Below are 23,001 nucleotides of genomic sequence, written 5' to 3' on the forward strand. Positions count from 1 at the left end.
ATAACATCATAGCTAATGAATCAATTACGTTTGTGATGATGCTGGGAAAAATCTCTACTCGTTTCCAGTTGCATAAAATCGTAACATATACAATCACATAAAGTATAAAATGCTTGATAATGAGTAAACCATGTTACCAGTTTATGCTACATACTCTTTAGTTGGAATGGATTCCAACTTAACAAACAGAAAACCAGCATTTGCTTAGCATGTGAGAAGCTGTGTGTTTGATTCCCAGAACCAGAAAGAAAAGTTGATGTAAGGCTGCATGCCCTGGCGTGGAATGCTGGCAGTTGCCTTTTCAGAGCCTCGCCTCTGGAGGCCATGGCAGGGTTGACTGCTACCATCTAGTGTGAGTACATGCTACGATGCTCACAGAAAAATGAGACCACTAACCAATGCATCTTTTTAGAGCATGGCCCCATAGTTAGTGTATCGAATTCACTATCTAGTAATTATTTCCTGGGTGCAGTTATAACAAAGGAAGTCCCATGCCTCCTCGCTTCCACCATCTGTAGGATAAGAATAATAATCGAATACACTATAGAGTTGATGGAAGGATTAGTTAATATACAAACAGAATGCTAAGAAACCACTCCCGGTATATAGTTGGAGCTCAATAAATGCTATTTGCTGTCGGGTTTCCATATAATCCTTGAACGTGATATTAGACTCATCTTCAGTGGTACGTGCATTTGGAAGGGCTATCTGCTAGGCCTGCTTCCACATGCCCTGAGACAATGGGCTCAGGCTACCCCTGCATGTGCCCCTGGGCAGCCCCCAGGGGGTGGCTCACTCTTCCTTGTTTTGTTTTTCCCCTTTCCTCCCCTTTGCTATTGCTGCTCCTTCCTTTGAATTGCTTCTCCTCTACCATACCCCAGCTCTGGTAGGGTAGCCAAATTCTGTCTACCCATCAGGGCTTACGTTTAAGATTTCTGCTATGACTATCCTGGCTGATTTAAGCATTGTATACTGGCCATTGTTTCATAAACACTAAGCTAGAGATTAAGGCTGCAGGAGTCTCTTCTCCTAGGAGTATAGCTGTAATTTGAGACAATTAAAAAAAATGTTGATTGGCCTATTGTACTCTTCCACAACAAAAGAAACAAGACTATATAACTGTTAAGCGTAGATATTAAAGCAAAGCACTTTCTTTTTCTAAAAAAGGAAGACATACAAAATTCAGAGCCCTTATTAACTCTTCAAAAATCATTAGTCTCTGCTTCAAAGAGTGGTCCTAAACTCTGGAGTACCTTAGAAACACCTGTGGGAGCCGTAAGAAAATACTGCGACCACCCACACCTCTCCATCACCGCCAAACTGGTATTTCTGTTGGGACAGACTCTGGATATTTCCATATCTTTGGTTTTAAAGCTCTGGGGACTGGAGAGATGGCTCAGTGGTTAAGAGCACTGACTGCTCTTCCAGAGGTCCTGAGTTCAAATCCCAGCAACCACATGGTGGCTCACAACCATCTGTAATGAGATCTGATGCCCTCTGCTGTTGTTTGAAGACAGCGACAGTGTACTTACATATAATAAATAAATAAATGTTTAAAAAGAAAAGCTCTAGGGAGCTTCTATCTGGACACGGAGCGGTGGAACCCTTGCCTGAACAAACCTACTTCTGAAACGTACACAGCATGCTTACAGAGACTTGCTTGCTCTGACTTCTTCCTGGTGCCTTGGGCTTCAGGCCAGGACTTCAGTGCCTGCGGCTGTGCCTCACTACTTTGGTAACCTTCACTGTCCCTGGAAGGCTATCCAGAAGGTACAGATGTGCCCTGCCTTTATCTCCTCAGTGCCCAGCACAGTGGGGCATTAGTCTCTTCCTGTGCTACAGTCTGTGAAAAAGAACAGAAAAGTTCTGCAGAGGACTTGGGTGAAAGGGACTAGGAAGAAGTGGGAGGAATTCATTTCTTCATTTTCCCAGCAGTTTGGCCCTCCTTTACTTGTTTTGGTATTAAGCCACTAAACTTAATTAGGAATCAATTTTGGTCCTAGACTACCTTCCTTTTTTTTTTATTTTTCAGACTCTTTTTCATACCTAATTAAGGTTTTTCCTCAAAAATGTTCAACTCAGGCTACCCCTTCTCTCTCCTGCCATTCAAGGTAAAATAGGATGGCATTAAAAAATGAAAGTTACACCACAAACATGGGAGTCGGTATTGGGAAGGCCTGTGCATGCAAAAGCATTATAAAAGCAATTAGAAATTCAATTTAGAGTTCGTTATTGATTGTAAATTCAGTGTGCTCAAGCAGAGACAGTTTCATTACTAGCTAGAATGAGTTCAGGAGTGCTGAACGGAGCACCAGAAGGCAGTATAAAGAATCAGAGACCTGCTGCGTTAGAGTAGCCTAATCAATCACTTGTGTATTCATTGACTATTGTTTCTGCACATAATAAATTTTTGTTAAGTTTAGGTAGTAAAAAAATATAAATATAAAGACATAGGCCCTTCTTCGCTTCCCTGATTGTAGGGATCCAACCCAGGGCACTGCGCATCCCAGACAAGGAAGCTACCACAGACCTATGTCTCCAGCACAAGGCCTGCCTCCAGAAGTTCAAATCTAATATAGTGGCTTAAATGCTATTGGGGAGAGCGGAAAGGTCCAATGAGGGCAGAGGGGGAAGTTTCACAAAAGAGAGGTGTGTGTGTAGGTTTACAGAAGACACAGGAGTTTGGGGATGGGTGAGAAGAGGAGGAGCTAGGAACATGGTGGAGCTTATCCCAGGAAAAGGCCACGGAAGGTGGAGACCGCACATCTGAACAGGCAGCCTGGCTCACTGAGAGGCTAAGCTCAGTCACCGGCAGCGTCTTTTTCAGAGTTCTATCACTGCGAAGAGACGCCATGACCAAAGCAACTCTTATAAAGGATGACATTTAATTGGGGCTGGCTTACAGTTTCAGAGGTTCAGTCCATCATCACCATGGTGGGAAGCATGGTGCTGGAGGAGCTGAGAGTTCTGTATCCAGATCCATAGGCAGCCGGCAGAGAGAGACACTGGGCCTAGCTCGGGCTTTCAAAACCTCAAAGCCCATCCCGAGAGACACACTTCCTCCAACAAGGCCATACTTCCTAATCTTTTCAAATAGTGCCACTCCCTGGTGACCAAGCTTTTGAATCTGTGAGCCCTCGGGGGCCAATTCTTACTCAACCACAAACAGCAATGGAAAATGGCTATCTTCGAATGTGTTTAGCCGTAACCCCAAAATTCATGATATACTTTATCTAAAGAAACAATGAACGTCGTTAGTGAAAGAGAAGTGGTCCCCAGAGAGCTCAGGAAAATTCTTAGAGTTGTTTCTCATTGTGTAGGACAAGTCTTTGCTTTTGGGTACCATCTGCTTTGCCTAATTAAAGATGCTGGCTTTGGATCATCTCTCCCTCTCCCACTGCTTTCTCAACAAGCCACTGTCTGATCATTTCTTAGCTTCCTATTAGGTAATGGTGTGAGAACACCCTTCAGAGTCAGACAGGAGAATGACCCAGCAGGTGTGAGTCAGGTCAAGGAAACAATAGACCCACAATACCAGAGGGAGCCCTGACGGCTCCTTTCCAGGACTGCCTTCCCCTGATTAAGGGAGGTCTTTACTGAGTTTGCTAAGACCATTCTATAAACGTTATGGATGCTTGTCAACTCCATTAAAACAGTTTTTATTTGACTATGACATCATTTTTTCCTTTCTATGTTGTTCATAAGAATTACAGCGACCAATATACAGAAACCAATGGTGTGGTTTGACTGTGCTTAGCACAATTAGGAAGTGTGGACTTGTTAGAATAGGTATGGCCTTATTGGTGGGAGTGTGTCGCTGTGGGGGTGGGCTTTGAGGGCTCCTGGTACTCAAGCTCCAGCCAGTGTGGAAGAGACCCTTCTCCTAGCTGCCTGCAGAGTAGAGTCTCCTTTTGGCTGCCTTCAGATCAAGATGTATCACTCTCAGCTCCTTCTTGAGCACCGTGCCTGCCTGGATCCTGGATTCCCACTGATAATAGACTAAACCTCTGAAACTCTAAGCCAGCCCCAATTAAATGTTTTCCTTTATAAGAGTTTGCCTTGGTCATGGTGCTTCTTCACGGCAATAAAACCCTAACTAAGACACCAACCTTGAACTTCTGAATTGCACTCAATATGGGTACAGTGTTAAGACATTTTATATAAAGCTGGGCTTGGTTCTATTACTCATTTAGGGAGTATAGAAATAATACTGAACTTCAATATACTTGGTTACAGTGGGTTTTCTTTTTAAATTTTCATATCAAAACCATGTTGCTTCTTTTTTTTAAAGACTTACTTGTTTATTTATTTATTTATTTGTTTGTTTGTTTATTTATTTATTTATTTATTTATTTATTATAAGTACACTGTAGCTGTCTTCACACACACCAGAAGAGGGCATCAGATCTCATTACAGATGGTTGTGAGCCACCATGTGGTTGCTGGGATTTGAACTAAGGACCTCTGGAAGAGCAGTCGGTGCTCTTAACCTCTGAGCCCTCTCTCCAGCCCCCATGTTGCTTCTTAAAGCAAGTTAGGAGTCATTGCCTCTTCTCTGGAGGAGTTTGCTGCATTATTTCTCCCTCAAGTATTTGGTAGAATTTCTTGAAGTCTTCAGATCTGGAGTTTTCAGGTAAGGTGTTTATTTGATTATTTATTTGTTTTGGTATTCAGAACAGTCTTTCTGTATAACTCAAGTGGGCTTCTAACCTGTTACCCTCCTGCTTCAGCCTGGGAAAACCACTAGTACATTATGCCTAGCTCATAGTGAAGTGTTTAATAAGTAACTTATTCAGTAGACAAAAAAACTTTAATTGTTGTCTATATCAGATATATTTTGGCTGTTTACATGGTTACCTTGTTGCATTTTGAATATTTTTAATTGCCTTGTATACTTATTGTGGTGGTTTGAATGATAATTGCCCTCAGAGGATCTTATGCCTGAAGACTTTGAATGTTTAGTTCCCAGTTGGCGGAACTATTTGAGAAGGATTAGGAGGCGTGGCTTTGTTGGAGGAGGTGTGCCACTGGGGTTGGGCCTTACAGTTTCAAAAGCCCACATCATTCTCAGTGTGCGCTCTAGTCGCTTCGATTTCAAGATGTGAGCTCTCAGCCCTACTCCAGTGCCATGCCTGCCTGCCTGCCTGCCTGCCTGCTGCAGACAGTCATAGACTCACCCTGCAGAACTGTGAGCCCCAAATAAACTCTTCTATCAGTTGCCTTGGTCGTGGTGCTTTATCACAATAATAGAAAAATAACAAGACACTTATGTTTTAGATGTGCCTCTTACAAGAAGTATATATTTTAAAAATCCATTCTGATAATTCAGATGAAACACTGATTCATTTAAAGACGTTTGTGTTGGGAGCGATGCCCTTGAAGCCCTCCATTGTTGATGTTAAAATTAAGTATGACTAAGTTCATGGAAAATCCCCAGCCAGCTGCAGAAGACTAGTACAAATCTGGTGGTCAAGAAAAATAATAATATGATAAAGTTCTCTTGCTGACTAATAATATGACAAACCTGTGACCTTTATGACAACCTGTCAACATCAGCCTACTCCCTGACCACACGAATACTGTGTCCTTGGCCTGTGTAAATGTTTCACACTTCCCCCCTCCCTCTGTTACCCATGTTATGATATAAATTTAGCCTTGGGAAAAAATAAAATTGTCGCCTTGATCAGACTCTTGTCTTGGCGTCCTTCTTTGTGTCCCTTGTCCCCCATTCTCTTCCAGGTACCCCAACACCCCACTCGTTACACATTTGAGGCTGGATTTTGATTACTGTTTACTGTTTGTACTACCTATTCTATGATCTTTTTTCTCTCTTTTCCTGCTTTATTTTATATTGAATATCCTTATTATTAAATTTTCCTCTCTTTTATAATGGTCTATAAGTTACAGTCTATTTTACTATCCTTATACTGCTGACCCTACAGCATGCACCCTTGACTCATTAATTTCTAACATTAATTGGTACTTTCACTTTTTCTTAAACAATGGGAGTACTGTGAATCACTTTAATTTCAACTCACAGGCCACTATAATTACATATTTTCAGCCTATACTTTTTTAAGTTTCACAAGACATAATTACTTTTGCTTTTTAAAACTGTCAATATTGGGGCTGGGGATTTAGCTCAGTGGTAGAGCACTTGCCTAGGAAGCGCAAGGCCCTGGGTTCGGTCCCCAGCTCCGAAAAAAAGAACCAAAAAAAAAAAAAACTGTCAATATTTACTGAACTTTGCCTACACGCTAAATCTTTGATCATGCTTCCTTTGCTCCTGCACCTTCCAATATTCTATCTGGAATCATCTCTGCCCTCCCCGAAGAACGCCTCCTGATGCTTCCTCTGTTATGAACTTCCCTGGTGACAAATTCTTAACTACATTTTCATTAAAGTTGCTTTAATATCCTTCCTCTTGAAATTTTCTAAATTATCAGGTATTTTACTTCAGCACTTTAAATCGGCGTTCCGTTATCATCTGTCCTCCGTGGTTATGCGTGGATAAACGAGCTGTCAGTCTCATCATTACCCGTCTTGTAAGCAATGGGAACCTTTTCCCCAGCCAACAACCGTCCGTGTGGGACTTGATACTGTCCTCTATTCTCAGAAGTTATTCTCATACGCTTAGCTGTACTGCACTGCTCAGAATTGATATGGTTTCTCAGATCTGTACAATAATGCTTCTCATCATTGAGGAGACAGCCACAGCCCTCTTCTCTTTTCAAATACTGCTTTGCTACGATCTCTTTCTTCTCCACTTATATTCCAAGTCCCCACGAATTCTATCATTAGTCTCACTCTCTCTTCCACGATCTCTGGGTGTTTTCCCTCAGGATGCTGATACTGTGCTTGGTCATGTCTGAACCACTTACTCACATCATCAGACATATTATTTTGTGCTGTTATATCTTTAAGCTCTAGAGTTTCCGTTTCTTTGTTTCTAGTCTCTAACAACGTTCTGTCTTAATTGTTTCTTCCTGTCCTCTCCACTCCATAAATAAAAGCATTACATAAGCACCATTGTTCTCCAGAAAGCCCTCCCTTCCTATAGCAGTCTAGCTGTGGCTTAAATCACTATGGCTTTTTGTGGAAGGGGAGATTAAAGGACTGGGTGTGCTCTGCTGTTCCACATCCACGTTTTCCCCCAATGAACTAATTTATATTTCCTCTATGTGACCAGTCCCCATAGGGGAAAAGTATGTCCATCTCTGAGTGGAGTTGTATGTTTGCTACTGCTATTTTTTCACCTTTTATTGACAGTTTTATAGGTTTATATATTGTACTCATTCTCGCCTCTGTTCCCTGCCCTTAGCCCCTTACCCTTCCTACTGTCAGTCTTCTCAGTGAATCCCCCTCCCACATCCATGTCTTCTCTTTGTCCAAGCGTGAGTGGAAGTTATTCAACGGAGCAGGGGCAATGTATCTGTGGATTCACTACTGAAGAAAATAACATCTGTCCCCCAACTAGCATGAATTGCCCATAGTCTCTTTGGGAGGGGTGGGGTCGCGTGGATCCTCCCCTCATCCATGATAAAATATTGATGGGCCCAGTCTTGTTCAAGTCTTGTGGAGATCACCGCAGCCTCAGTGAGTTTGCGGGTGCGAGGCTATGTCATGTCTAGGGTGTCTCTAATGTTGTCTATTTCTTCATCCTCATTCATCCTCAGCTCTTACATTTTTTCTGCCCTCTTCCACAACGTTGTCTGAGCTTTCTGTGTGTATTATAGCTGTCTCAGCCGAATCAGAGAACCCCACCCGTCACCTACTCTAGCCCTTTTGTCCAGTTGTAGGCTTCACCTCCAGCTACAAGAAGCTTCTCTGATGGAGTCTTATCTCAGCATTAGTCTATGGGTATAAAGGCGAGTATTTAGAAGGCAGATTAAATGTACTACCGTTTAGCAGAATGATAGCTGTGGGTTCATCTCTAGGGTCTATGACCTTCCAAGCCAAAGGCTCTTGACCAGGCTTACAGAACCAAGCACGAGTTCCCTCCATGAAGCAGGCCCCAAGCCCTATTGGAAAGCAGTTGGTTATGTCCATAACAGTCATTCCACTATTGCACTGGAGAATACATCTATTATTGTGTCTCACGAGGCACACAGTCAAGTAAAACTGTTAATGGCTCTTCTCCTTTAGTAACCTACATAGAATCTTCTAGGACCATGTAGCCTAGCTGTTACGGAAGAAGCTTTCAACTCAGCTCCAGCTTGCTCTATGACCAGTAACCAAAGTGTGGGATAGTTTTGGCAATGGAGGTATGACCATCAAGATCTAGTGGTCACCCAAAAGCAGTGGCAATATCCTATATTGGGTCATTTTTTGGGGGGGGCTCCCTTACTCAACAATCCATAGGAAAATATTTCACACCTGATACAGAGATTTTGTTTAATAATCCAAGGCTTCTAGGAGGGGCATTATCCATTTTTGGAAGGCATATCCATTCAAATTCCTTTTTATTGTATTTTTAATAAGATTGTGAAACAGTAGGCTTCTTCATATACCCTGAGTTTCAGTTGCCCTCCTCTCCCCTGTCCTCTCAGTTCCCTCCCTGTCTTGACCTTTCTAACTTAGTATTTCTCTTCCATCGTTATGGCCGATGTGTGCTACCACAGCGACCTCTCCCCCTATTGGCCCTTCTGTCATTCTGGACTTTATGCTGGGTATATTCTTGTATCTCACTGTTGTAATGACATTTTGGTTTTGTGGGTGATAACTTGAATCAGATGAATTTCACTAAAGGTGCAAAAAAAATGTATTACACTCCAAAATGATCAGGTCGGGTATATAAAGATCAGGTTGCAAACCTGTCCAGGTTTTGGTCGCTCTTCCTGGTGACCTTCTGTCCCTTTCTTTCTTCACTTCACCTTAGCTCACACAGAAACCAGTACTTTATTTAAAATGAAGTTAGGAATCATGAGGACTAGGGAGATGACTTGAGTGGGTAAAAGAAAGAAGACCTTAGTTCAGATCTTCAGAACCAACATGAAAGCTGATGTAGTCATGAATATCTGGTATAGTATCAGAGAGACAGAAAGATTGATGGGGCCTGCTGTCCAGTCAGCCTAGCCACAAAGCAGGGAGCTCAGTGAGACACTCACTGTGTGTCTGTTTTAAAATAAGACATAGGAGGATGCCTGGCATCCTAGTCTGTCCTCCATGTGCATATCCATGAGGACATGCACCTGCACATACATGTGTACACACACATACGGCATTCAAACACAGAAAAAAAAACCCAAAGAATTGTATATGGAAAGAGCATGATGGTAATATTTCTCAGTTCAGGGGCCAGAGAGACAGCTCAGCAGTTAAGAGCACTGGATGCTCTTCTAGAGAACCCAGGTTCAATTCCCAGCACCCATATGGTCACTCACAACTGTCCACAACTCTGGCTCTAGTGTCTGAAATTCTCTTCTGGCTTCTGTGGGCATCAGGTATGAACATGATATATAGACATACATGCAAGGAAAATGTCCATATACGTAAAATAATATGTTATTATTTAATAATTAATTATTTAATAATAATCTGTTCGGATTACTGTTCTTTCTGTGGAGACCAGCTCCTTTGGCAGCCTCCAGGGTCTGGATGTTGTTGTCTCAGATAGCATTTGTCATCCTGCATCCAAACTCTGAGCTCCTCTCCAGCACTGCAAACTTGCTGTGAGTAGACATCATGTCATCTGGCAATTGTTGTCTATAGTTGTGTGTGTGTGTGTGTGTGTGTGTGTGTGTGTGTGTGTGTGTGTGTGTGTGTTACAGTGTCCATGTAGAAGACAGATGACAACTTGCAAGTGTAGATTCTTTTACTCTAGGGACTTAACCCAGGTCAGGTCACCGTGTTTGGTAGCAAGCACCTTTTACGTATTGAGTCATCTCATTGGCCCCTTGCAATATTCCTTCAGTGTTCTTTTATAAATCTTCCTAAATATTCAACTTTATTTTGAGAAGAACCAATTTCTTTTACTCTTGGGCCCACATTTCATCAGCTTAAATAAAATTTACTTTATTTTATTCTAACAGTACAAATACAACCAGTACATTAAAAAGCTCAGGGACCAACTCAAATGACCCTACCTAAAACACAGCCTAGGGACCGGACAGGTGGCTCAGAGGTTAAGATGCAAAGGACCTGAGTTTTGACTTCAAGCACTTTAACCACTCCAACTCCACTTCCAGGGGATCTGATACTTTCTTCTGGCCCCTGTGTGCACTGCACTCATGTCCACAAACCCATGTGCTTTTAAAAGACAAAAACTAGAAATAAGTCTTTAAAACAAATACAACCTCAAATATTTGGTGTTCCTGATGGGCAGTCTGCTCCACAGAGTGATTGGTTTGCTGGGGGCATCAGCCTTTTATGCAGGGAAAATGGAAAGCTCTGGGGACTCCCATTGGTCTAGTTACAGTGTCTTAGAAGGGTTTCTCTTAGGCTGGAGAGATGGCTCAGTGGTTAGGAGCACTGACAGCTCTTTCAGAGGTCCTGAGTTCAAATTCCAGCAACCACATGGTTGCTTACAACCATCTGTAATAAGATCTGATGTCCTCTTCTGGTGTGTCTGAAGACAGCTACTTATATATATATAATAAATAAATAAATCTTTTTAAAAGGGTGGGGCTTCTCTTTTTATTGCTAATTTGCATTCATTTGGTGTTAACCCTCTTCAGTCTATGTTCCATGCATAACTTTAAGACTTGAGCAACCCACAGTGGCTTCCAGCTGACTTCATAGAGGTGGAGAGCCATTCATTTCAACAAGTCTTTATTACATCAAATTATGTACTACTACTATTTTAAGTATTGTTTGATAGTGGGATTGTTGTACAATGTAAATCTTCAAAAGTTCTTAAAATTTCACTTAGAATTAACCAATTTTGGCTGAACTTCAGATTTGTAGAAGAAATATAAATTAGCTATGTGGCAGTTCCAACTTCTCAAACTTAGACTGTGTCTGGATGAAGCTACCAGAGGTTGCCTACGCCTTCATCAATACAAGAATGCCACTAGACACAACAACATCCTAGCCGAGCTCGAGAACAGTCTCTTGCTCCATCTGTACAATAGTATAGGAATAAAATGTGTGATATAAAGATTTACATATTCTTGGTGCTTTAAAATGAGCATTTTATCTGTAAAATATCTTAAAATACATGGTAGCAAGTTACTTAAAATAATCAGTCTGGACGCTGACTTCTTATTCCTTTTCATGTAAAAAGACATTTGCTAGCATGACTTGTCTGGCCTAACTTCTCACTCTTCCCTTGTTTACTGTGCTCCCTGTGCTATGGCTTAGATGAGAAAGTCCTGCAGTTCTCTGCAGCTGGATGCATACATCTGTCTGATTCTAGAACTAGGTTTTGGAAAGCACATTATCTTCTTAGACACCCATGCCATCCTATCTGTTCTCACCCTTGTCAGTGAACAAAGGCGACACTCATATCTTTATCTGCCAATCCTTGGGTTCACCTATCAATTGTTTGAAAACTTAGAGAAAACGAGCCCTGTGTGGTAATTCTTCTTGCCAAGTCCCAGTGAAGATAGCAATAGGACACTCTCTGTTAGGAAAAACAACAATGATACCTAATCCTCATGCTAATGAGCATGCCTCACACACTGAAGTGTTAAGGAGACCAAGAGAAACCCAACGATCAGATATCAGCAATACCCCATGGCTTCCTCTAGACACCCACATAACTGCAACATGTATAAGCTTTAAAAACATAATTCTTAAGAATTCTGTCATAATTCTTCAGAAGCAACACGTTAATTTTAATAGTGCATTATCTAGGATCAATGATGAATATTGTATGTACTGAAAATATAGCTACTAGGTTGCAAAGACTAGGCTTGGCAACTTGAATTTGATGATGTGGGTGGAGGTAAAATTCGGTATTCTTAAGAAAACGCCTTAGGTCATTTTATCCTCAGGACTATATGGTCATGTGATAACACAAGCTCAGAGATCCAGAATTTACTTTTCTGGGCACTCACCAAGTGTTTGGGTTTCAGTGACAATAATAAATTATACTCATGTATTACTTAGCGGTTTTCAAAATACATTTATATATAAAATCTCCCTATCTATAAACTCACTTTCCTGGCTGGTTGTGCATGAACCTGGCACAAGCTAAAGCCATTTGAGGGGAGGGAACCTCAGGCCAGCAAGCCTATAGGATGTTTTCTTAACCAGTGATTGACGTGGGAGGGGCCAGATCTTTGTAGGTGGGAACATTCCTGGGCTGTGGTCCTGGACACTGGAAGAAAGTAGATTGAGCAAGCCACAGGGAGCAAGCCAGTGAGCAGCACTCCTCCACGGCCTCTGCATCAACTCCCGCCTCCAGGTTCCTGCTCTCTTTGAGTTCTGTCCTGACTTCATTTGGTGATGAACAGCAAGTATAAGCTAAACAAACCCTTTCTTCTCCAAATTGCTTTTGATCGTTGTGTTTCATCACCACCATAGAAATTCTAACTAAGATATCCACCATTAATTTTCTTCAGCAAAATTTACCATGTTGCATTGTAGCTTTTGCTACCCCACCTTAACTCCAGGAATGGATGGAGCTACCAGACCCCACTCAGAGAATATTGGATCGGCAGACGAAAAACACAGACACACACATTGCTCAATTTCAATTGTGCCTTTTTTGGCACAATTGTTGGCACTCCTTATCTCGCCCCTGAGAAGCGTGTCCTTATGAATACTAGACTCAGGTCTAGTCCACGAGGGTTCAGCAGAAAATGAAGGGTCAGCTGTCCTGTTGCTTAACTTTAAGAAGATAAGTGCTAAGAAGACAATTAAATATAGTGCATAGGATAGGAGAAAGTAGCTATGAACTAGAGCACTGTGCTATACATGAGACCAAGGAAGACTAAAGAGATATCTGAACAGAGCCGCGAAAGAACAGAGGGACTGAATATGAAGTACAGAGCAAAGACAACCAAGATAGAGAAAAGGGACCACACTCACCATAGGCAACAAAGGGCAGAGTTGGGAGTTAGTTAGAGAACAGAAAATCTAAAACGAAGCAGAGTTATAGATGGGATGCAACACAGCAGAGCCTGTAGGAGTCTTGATGTTATTATGTGTGAGAAGTAAGCCTGACCACCGTCCCTGGCATCTTCCAGTGAGTCAAAGATAAACAGCTACTCATGCTGGTATAGCTGGGGGCTCAGTCACCATTAAACATCTTACCCCAATACTGAACATCTGTACTGTTGGTATATAAAACAGGCTTATGTACATGAATATACTTTTAATTGCACAACTAAAGACATTCTTATTGTAAGTAATTTAACAACTAGACAGACTTTTCTTAATTGCCACCACTTTAACCTCTGTCCTGTAACATGGATAGCTCAATTAATAAATGACACTTTGCAAATTTGAAACAGCGAACTTAAAAACAAGGCCTGGAAAAATAAATCATATAAATTTCCATTTTGAGTTCTAATAAAAAACTTCCAAAGTGCAAACTCATGGGAACAGAAAGAGGAGTGGTGTAGTTCCTTTCTTTCTGACTGCAAACCCACCCTTGCAGTCCAGTATGACTCCACCTGTAATAAAATGAAGGCAATTTCTTTGGAAGGGAGCTCATTAAGACAAAAGATGTTTATAAGGGGCTGAAACAAACATTCCAGGAAGTAAACAACTCAAAGTCTTCAGGAAGTCCCTGAAACTGATTAGATTCACTAGGCTTTTCCTTCCCCAAGCATATATAAACAGTAAGAACTGCTGAGAGATACACTCAGACAAGCTGAGCTGTCTAAAAGAGATAGAGACTAGCCAAGCTGCCTGAAAAAGCCATTTCTACCTGTTGAGCTGCCTATAATTTCCAGTTTTCATGAGCTTTCACCCATTCTGGAGTGGACTTTTGGAGATGTTGCTGTCTGAATTATTTCTGCTCCAGAAGACCCTTTACCCAAGTTCCTGGAACAAACCTTGATAAAATAAAACGGGTCACCAAGTTGGATTTTGGTGTCATTTCTTTTTGTCTTGCTGTCATTTCCCTGTCTGGGGTGAGTAGACATTTGTTCATGTGCTCCTGGGAATGTCACACAACAGCCAAAGGCACCAGATGTGGTACACGAGCAGCAATTTTTTTTTTTCACTTTTGAGATCAAATGGGACAATGTATAGGTCTGAGAAGGGAGGTACAGAACATAAGGTCAGAATATAAAAATGGATGTAAGATTTTACAAGGAAAACTGAGTTTCCCAGGAGGACCAAGCTGCAGACTGTTAGAAGCAGTTCAGGTAAAAGGAATAATGGGCTCTGAAGAGAGAAAGTATGAAGTACAAAATGAACCTGGTGTGCTGTGGGCGCCTCCACAAATAGTCTGCATTTGTCTTGAAAGTTGTAGCTCCAGGATAGACATGTTAGCATTGCGCAAATGCATGCAGATGCTATTCCAAGCTGCAAGCAGACTGGAAAGTCCCGATCACCCTGGCTTTCCCAAGGCTTTATGGGGGCCTCTTTTGTAAGTCTAGGACGCCCGATTCATTGGACTTCTAAGATCTATCTTGCCATAGAAAACATTCTGATGGTGCTCAGTTGGGAAAGTGCTTGCCATACAACCATGAGGACCTGAGTCTGACCTCCCCACACTAGGAATGGATGTGCACCTGTGAGCAGAGTGCTGGGAACGCAGAGACAACAGGACGCTAGGACTCGCTGACAAGCTGTTTGGGTAGAGATCAGTGAGCTCCGGGCTCATTGAGAGACCTTGCTTCCCTCAAATAAGATGGAGAACAGGTAAGCACTGTGACAGGATGTACTGAGGAACACATACACTAGACATTGTCCTCTGGCCTCCACACCCATGCCCACACTGACACCCACAAACTGACACACATAGACACACATTTACTTTTAACTATATAAGCAAATAAAGAGCATCTTATTGTAAAACTGTATAATCTATAGAGCTGTGGTTGTAGGCCAGGGCCAGAGCACAAGGCCCTGAGTACACACACATACACACACACACACACACACACACACACACACACACACACACACACACACACACTAACATAGACAAAAAGTCTCTTTTAATTACCACTACCCCATCTCTGATTCATTACTAGAGATGAATTTCTCAGCTGTTCAATCAAATGCCTTTAAAAAAACTATAATTAAAACTCTCTAAAAGCATCAATTATGAAGTTTAATTCATCTAAAATACATAAGGCCAGACGAGTAAGTGACCTGTTTCAAAGTATTAAGTTTCAAAATAGTGGTTTGCTTATTTTCCCCCTAGACAAAATACTGTAGGTATAGTTCAGGCTGGCCTGTAACTCAAAATTGTCCTACCTCAGTCTCCCGAGTCCTGAATTTACAGGTGTGGGCACTCTGACTCAGTTGTAGTTTCCATTTAGTATGAGTAGGATATATTTAGTTTACAGAGGTAGTGACCTACACTGAACTTTAAAACTATGTGACTCATGTATGCATCCAGAGTTAAAAAGAGTGTTGTTTAGCGTTAGAAATCAATACATAAAATACTCAAGGGGTGTTTGTCCAAAGGCTGGCCACGGGCTCTGTACATGACTCATCTAATTTACTGCAAAGAAATACCTGGGTCTTCTGGTGAAAAGGGAAAAGTCTTGCCTGTTGTCTTACTTGGGGTTTTACTGCTGTGAAGAGACACCATGACCAAGGCAACTCGTAGAAAGGAGAACATTCCATTGGGGCTGGCTTACAGTTTCAGGGATTCAGTCCTTTACCATCATGGCACAGTGACAAGCATGGTATAATCTAGGCAGACGTGGTGCTAAAGGATCTGAGAGTTCTACATTCTGATCCGAAGGCAACCAAGGAGAGACTGGATTTGTTTCACTCTGGGCACAGCTTGAGCATTTAAGACCTCAAAGCCCACCTCCACACACTTCCTCTAATGAGGTCACACCTACTTCAACAAGGCCACACCTAATACTGCCACACCTTATGGCCAAGCATTCAAACACATTAAATCTGGGGGGGGGGGGGATACCTACTCAAACCCACCACATCCATCCCTGGGCACAGTGGAACACATCTGTAATCTCGGTATTCAGGAGTCTGAGTGTGTGGCCAGCCTAAACAACACAGTGGACATATGGCAATTCTGTCTCAAAATACAAGGGCAGCAGATAGAGTTCCGTGGTGGGGAATATTTTTAGTATGCACAGGAGCCTGGATTTGATCTCTAGTACTACCAAACAAACAAAAACCTTCATTCATCAACCTTTTCACTATTACTGAAAACTAAAAGATCGAGAAGATACCAGCTGCAGAGCGGGGTTGTGGAAGTCCACACCAGTAATCCTGGTTGCTCTGGAAGCCAAAGTCAGAGCAGTGCAAAATCAGGGCCAACCTAGACAACTTCTGAGACCTATTTCCCAACGAAATAAAAACAGGAGGGGGTGTAGGGAGGGAAAAAGGAGGGAAGAAATTATCTAAATAGAGTATTCATATATGAAATTACAGAAAAAGATAAGCCTGAGATGTAGCTCCTGGTAGTTCATTTGCCTAGCAGACACAAAGGCTTAAGTTTGATCCCCGCTATGGAGAAACCAATCATCAAAACAACATCACAAAGCACGGGGTTGGTTCATAGCTCGGTAATCTCTCCTGCCGCAAGTGTGGACAAGTCAGTTATGTGTGGTCTTGGGAGCGAGCGTTCCCCAACAGTGGCACTCCTGGCACTGGAGAGGACTACTCTTTGCTGTAGGAAGCTGTTCTGTATGCTTGGATGTATTAGTATCAACCGGTCCCAGTCTACTAGATGCCAGTAGGACCCCAAGTCCAATGGCAACATCAGAAATATCTGAGAAGCTCTGCTATAGACCTAAGAATGAGAAAGGGAAAACAAGCAGGTGAAGAAGGAAACACAAAACAATGGGAAATAAGAGTGTCTGAGGAGTTAAATGCAGGCTGAACCATTTAGCCATGGGATTCTTCAACAACTGCTCCGAGCCTTGGCTCCGAGCAGAAACTGCTCCCAAGGCCTGCTGGGAAATGCCTAGTGGTGGTTACTAAGAGACAGAGCGCTTCCTCTGAGTAGTGTGTGTCAGGTTGGGAGCCTTTTATGAGCCAGGAAAGACTTTTTGACTGCTCTACTTCTTTAAGCCTACAATTTGTGACTGAAGTATTAAAGATAATTTGTCCAAAACCAGGAGAAATCTGGTGGGCTTTCCGTGGTGGCCCTCTAGCAATTTGGCTTGCTAAATTTGCAACAAAGAACCCCCACACAGTGGCCTTGAAAACACTACTATAAAACAAAACAAAAGACAAAAGGAAACAAAACCTGGTTTGGCTATCGCAGGCTCTGCAGGTTAAACTCGGTTGTCAAAATTGATTGGACCTGGAGCTATCAAAGAGACATTCCTTTAGGGCAGTCAGTGGGAGTATTTCCTGGTAGGAAGACCCTCCCTCAGAGTTAATAGCAGTAGCCCATATTCAAAGAGATCTGAGCAGAACAGACCCCCTCCCCCTCTGTCGGCCTCTTCTCTTGCTACTATGGTTGTCATCACAACCCCCTCCCTCAGTGAAATGAAGGCATGACTCCTTGGTTACTGAGGACTTACACAGGATATGCCAGGCCTCCAGCACCTGAATAAGACAGCTGAGGCATCCAGCCTTGTGCACTGGAGCCACTCCATTCCTCTCTAGCTCATAGCTAGCCATTCTTGGATTACCCAGCCTGTGTCAGGTAAGCCATTCTACCAAACCTCTCTCGGATGTGGAGAACTGGAACCTGGGGTATTTCTCTCTGAAGAACACAGTCTCTTGTCCACTAAACTTCAGTCATTCTCTTCAGTGCTCCCAGCGGTTTCCTAGGTATTTTGCATTCTTACCATTTTAAAACAGTGATGACCTTGGGTCAATCTCTGTCATTAAGCTTGTTGCAGGAGCGCTTGAGTCTGGTGGAAACAGCAGCAGAGCTACCCAATGAGAAAGCAAGCCTCGGAAGGCCCAGCAGAGGGTCCCACCAGCAGACTGAAAGCCCGCCACGGGAGAAAAAGAAAGAACACAGGAGCCCTCTTGCTTAAAACATGGCAGAGGGGCTGGGGATTTAGCTCAGTGGTAGAGCGCTTACCTAGGAAGCGCAAGGCCCTGGGTTCGGTCCCCAGCTCTGAAAAAAAAGAACCAAAACAAAACAAAACAAAACAAAACAAAACAAAACATGGCAGACTGCAAAGCAGAAGTCTAACGAGTCTCTAAAATTCCAGAGGGAAAGAAGAAACAGATTAAATAACATCCTGGCTAGCTGTTGGCATACTAGGGAGTAACTTGAGCGTTTTTTTGTTTTGTTTTGTTTTGTTTTTGTTGTTGTTGTTGTTGTTGTTTTTATTTTTTTCCTTTTTTTGGAGCTGGGAACCGAACCCAGGGCCTTGCACTTGCCAGGCAAGCGCTCTACCACTGAGCTAAATCCCCAACCCCAACTTGAGCATTTTAAGCTGTACACCTGTTTCAACAATGTAACTGGGTTTTGTGAGGATCCGGTTGAGATAAGTGTGTCATCTGTAAAACTCTACATTCCCCAAACCAGCTAGTGAGACACTAAGCTTTGTATCTCTGTAGTTCTAAAAATTAAGTTGAATTTTCCAGAATATCTCTTCTTAAACAGCCACAAAAGAAACTTTTAAAAACCCAGTTTAGGGGTTGGGGATTTGGCTCAGTGGTAGAGTGCTTGCCTAGCAAGCACAAGGCCCTGGGTTTGGTCACCAGCTCCATAAAAAAAACAAACAACAAAAAAAAAAAAACCCAGTTTAAAAAACAATCCACATTTCATCCAGTTTTTTTTCAAAGCCTAACACAGAGTCACTGGGTATTACTTTCCCGCTGACTTCCAGATAATTATGGGTATTTTCTTTATCCTACACTGAACTTAGAGCTAGTGGTGTAGCCAACTGCCAGATGCAATGCAAGAGATAGACGGTCAAGGAGCTTTTCCTATACTCTGCACTCAGAAGGGAGTCAGAGTGGGAAAATGTGACCAAGACCTAGAACGCTGTGAAAATGGTCTTGACCTTGTGAGTGGTTTCAGAGAGAACATCCTCAGCAGAGAAATGCAGTTCACTCTACGAAACGCCATGACACCTGACCAATACCTACCTTTCTTTCTTTCTTTTTTTTTTTTTTTTAGAAAGGTTGCTGTGAGCTGAGCGTGTTGACCTCTGCCTGCACTCACACTACTTAGGGAGGCTGAGACAGGAGGATCACAAGTTTGGGTTAACCTGGGCTACATAGCAAGATCTTGTTTTTAAAAAAACACAAAAATCCTTATAGATGAAACAATCTACATGTTTTGTTGTTGTTGTTTGTTTGTTTGTTTGTTTTAGAATGCCTTAGGAAATAAGAGTTTAAGATCAAAAGCAAAATTATTTTTCAGGCTCCTTAGACCTGTTTTCCAAGTTTCCTTTCTGGGTGGCATCCCTATCCGTGATGTGAGGAGGAGTCTCATGTTCTTCCCACTCCCTTGTCAACACTTCCTACCCTGTGAGCCCTGTCTTGATGGCTGGTTTTAGAAAATCAGTTTGCTGCTACTGAGCTCACTGCCTTAATGGTGAACTACAGTTTCCAGGAACCCAGTGCTTGGTAATTCCGTCCCAGTGTTTATTGAGGCCACTTTGTATTTTTATACCCATATTTACCCTGTGTCTTGTGAGGGGAACTTCCTTGTCCCTTTAGCTTCATGTACACCACACCACAGGCTAGACACAGCGTGGGGTGGTAAGAAATAGCACCTTCACGCCTCCAAGGCTCAGGATTACACCTTGACTTCACTGCTTACAGCCGTGTGCAGTCTGAACGCGTCCCAAAACCTCAAGAAAATTAAATCAGCAACTGCCCATACTGAGAGCGTTAAGGTAACTGGGTCCTGAGAACAGAGTCTTCATGAACCTTGAGAGAGAAGGGGGTGGAGTGGGGGCATTCTGCTCTTTCCATCATGCGTGGACTCAGCAAGAAGGGAGACCGCTCTCACCATCCCCACAACCGTGGCCCTCTGCTCACCGGCTTCCCAGAACTGTGGACAATCCAGATTATAATGACTATACATTATGCAGTCTGGGGTATTTTGCTACAGCGGGGCAAGCAGACTAAGACTCTGCAAAGGAAGGCTAACATTTTGCCTTCCTCTCCTGGACTTGAAGGTTAAACAGGAATACACTTATTTCATAATAGCATGCCCCAGTCTCAGACTGTCAGTGGTTGACTTACATAATCCAAGATGTGTAGGCAGTAAGCATTCAGTGTAAACCCTACTTCCTGTTTTGACTTTTTATCACTTCCTGCTTTGGGATCGCTGTCCTAACATATGATTTTTATTTAACATTAAATACCTTCTGTTTCCCTGGATACCATCTCATATGCCAAATGATTCTCAGAAATTTTAGCTAATGTGTTTTTTAAAACCTTCTTTGGATGGCTTATAGAATATATTTAGTATCTTTTAACAATATATTTGTTTGTATGTATGTATGTATGTATGTAAGTATGTATGTATGTATGTATGTAAGTATGTATGTATGTATCGCTGTGAGTGTATGCCACATGTGTACAGGTGCCCATGGAGGCCAGAAGAGGGCATCAGTCCCTCTGGAGCTGGTATTACGGGCAGGTATGAACCATCTAACATGGGATCTGGGAATCTAGCATCCTTTGTAAGAGCAGCAAGGACTGAGCCACCTTCCCAGACTTCTAGTCATCACCTACTAGTAAAATTAGCTGGTAATTTTCAAAGATAAAAACAAATCCGATATAATACAGTATTGTCAAAAAGAACAAAATACAGTTGAGAAAGTCCCCTAAATGGTGATAGCTGTCCCAGTCCCCTCTTTAAATGCCACACACATGGACCCTGCCTCTGGACAATGCAGAGACTCGACACCACTTGAGTCCTGTTTGTACCCACCACAGATCATATATAAGACGGGGACTCGCCCGCACTGTGAGTTGAAGCAGTATTCTCCCGGAAGGGACAGGCCTGGAATCTAGACCACACAGATTAGAAGGGATTCACTTTCTGACAATACCAGATAGCCAAGGGATTTCAGTAGAGTGCTGAACCACGAAGGCAGACACTGTCATGTATAAGAGAGTGTGTGGAGCGCCCCCGCACCTCCTCCTGGTAGCTTTAACTTTGAGATGGAAAGGCATGCCTGAACAAACAGGATAAATGTCAGAACCTGCTGGTCCGTGATGGGGAAGAGACTCCAGACGGTTGTATTTATTTACTGCTGAACGTGGTTTCCAACATAAATTTGAGATATATTAACTAGCTTGTTCCATTGTTTCAATGAAAATGTAAAATATCTGTGGGAGAAGCAAACTCAAGAAGGTTGCATGTTAAATGACCCAAGGGAAGGTCATGAGTCTGAAGGACGTTTCCCCAGAGACCATGCTGCTTCTGTCTGCTGCTCCAGGAGACACTCAAGTCCTTCCTGAGGGTCTGGCAACTGTCCTCTGTCCCCGCTCAGAGACTCCCTCATATGTGGAGACCAAAGGTTGATTTTTGAATGTCTTCTCCAATCACTTCCCCACAAAGGCTATGGCATTTTTCAGTGCTAGTCAGGCACTAATCTCCTTTCTGTCTCAATGGCTTTGCTAGTCTGGATATTTTGTATTAATGGAATCACAAAATATATGACCCTCCATGCCTGGATCTTTCACGTAGCCTGCGGTTTCCAAATTCATCCACACTGCAGCATAGCGAGATGCTCGGTTGCGTTTTGTGATAAAATAGCATTCTCCTGTATGAGTCATGTCATCTTTATCTGTTGCCAACGAGTCGTCACTCTCACCGATAATTACTATTTCAGTTATTGCCATCTTAGAAGGTGTGTTGTCATAGCTTGTGGCTGTAATCTGCACTTTTCCGATGGTTAACCACAGTGAGCATTTGTGTTCATTGGACTTTGTATATTCTCTTTGCAAATCTATCAATTCTTTTATGGCTGAATTACAGTGAATCTCGAGTCCTGTTCTGAGGTCTGGCATGAGGAGCTGTCCCCACTCATTTAAAAGCTTGTTTTCTCCCCTTCTCAGGAGTCTCTGCTCGGCCAGATCATCCTCAGATCATCCTGGGTTTATATTAGTAAGTTAGCTTCTGGTACAACTCATGGCCCCAGCTGATGGTCACCCTCATCTGGGGCCAATAACTTAGGTGTGGCAATATCAAGTCTGTTAGGTGGCTATCCTGTGCCCAAAACCCAGGTTTCTGAGTTGTGATTCTGGGCAGTTTAATGGCAAAAGTCGATCTAAGGAAACCTAGGGGATTGACGAATAGAAGCCAGCAGGCTGAGCCAGAATTGTGAGCTGGAACAAAAAGGAGTAGAAGAATCGAAGAAGCTGTTGCCCTTTCACAGTAGTCTCTACTAAGATAGGCTGCTGATCCTGGTTAAGTTATTCAAGTAAGACCCCTTTCCCTCAGTGTTATCTGCCTTGGTCCCCTAGCTGTGACCTCATCCCTCTGCCAGTCTATCAGCCAATCAATTTTACTGTGCATTTGGTTGCCAGGCAGATTTCATTTCTATCTCATCATCACTATCTCTCATGCTCTCTCTCTCCGAACATGTTACTTTTCCCACTCTTTAAACATTAGATGTTTTTGAGGGGTCTGAGACTCCTGAGGATAAGGGTTAGGAGGAGGTTGTTTGCAGCTTCCTGAAAGGTACCCCATGTGCACCTATCAGCCAGAAAGATGGGGTACAATTGCATGGCCACAAATAGGCCCACTCACTGCCGAGCCCCCATCTTTCCCTTCCTAAGGCCCTCGCTTCCAGGACCATACCCTAGGCGACATGTACCTGTTATCCCGGCTCTTGGGGAGCTGGGCTAGCAGAATTGCTGTCAAGGCTAACTTGGGCTACATGAGTTCTAGGCCAGTCTAAGCTTAAATATGAGACTATCTCAAACAAATAAAAGTATGTGGGGAGCAGATCTGAGAGAAGTCAGGGGAGGGATGGAGTAAATATGATAAATATACATTATATGCATATTTGAAAT

General features: G+C 42.7%; 1 protein-coding gene across 1 annotated transcript in view; it reads right to left on the bottom strand.

Moving 5' to 3' along the window:
- Cmya5 (cardiomyopathy associated 5) overlaps positions 1 to 23,001 on the bottom strand; it is a 97,171-nt gene that overhangs the window by 63,786 nt on the left and 10,384 nt on the right.

The sequence above is a fragment of the Rattus norvegicus genome, chromosome 2, assembly GCF_021556685.1.
Source record: "Rattus norvegicus strain SHRSP/BbbUtx chromosome 2, alternate assembly SHRSP_T2T, whole genome shotgun sequence".
Lineage (NCBI taxonomy): Eukaryota > Metazoa > Chordata > Mammalia > Rodentia > Muridae > Rattus > Rattus norvegicus.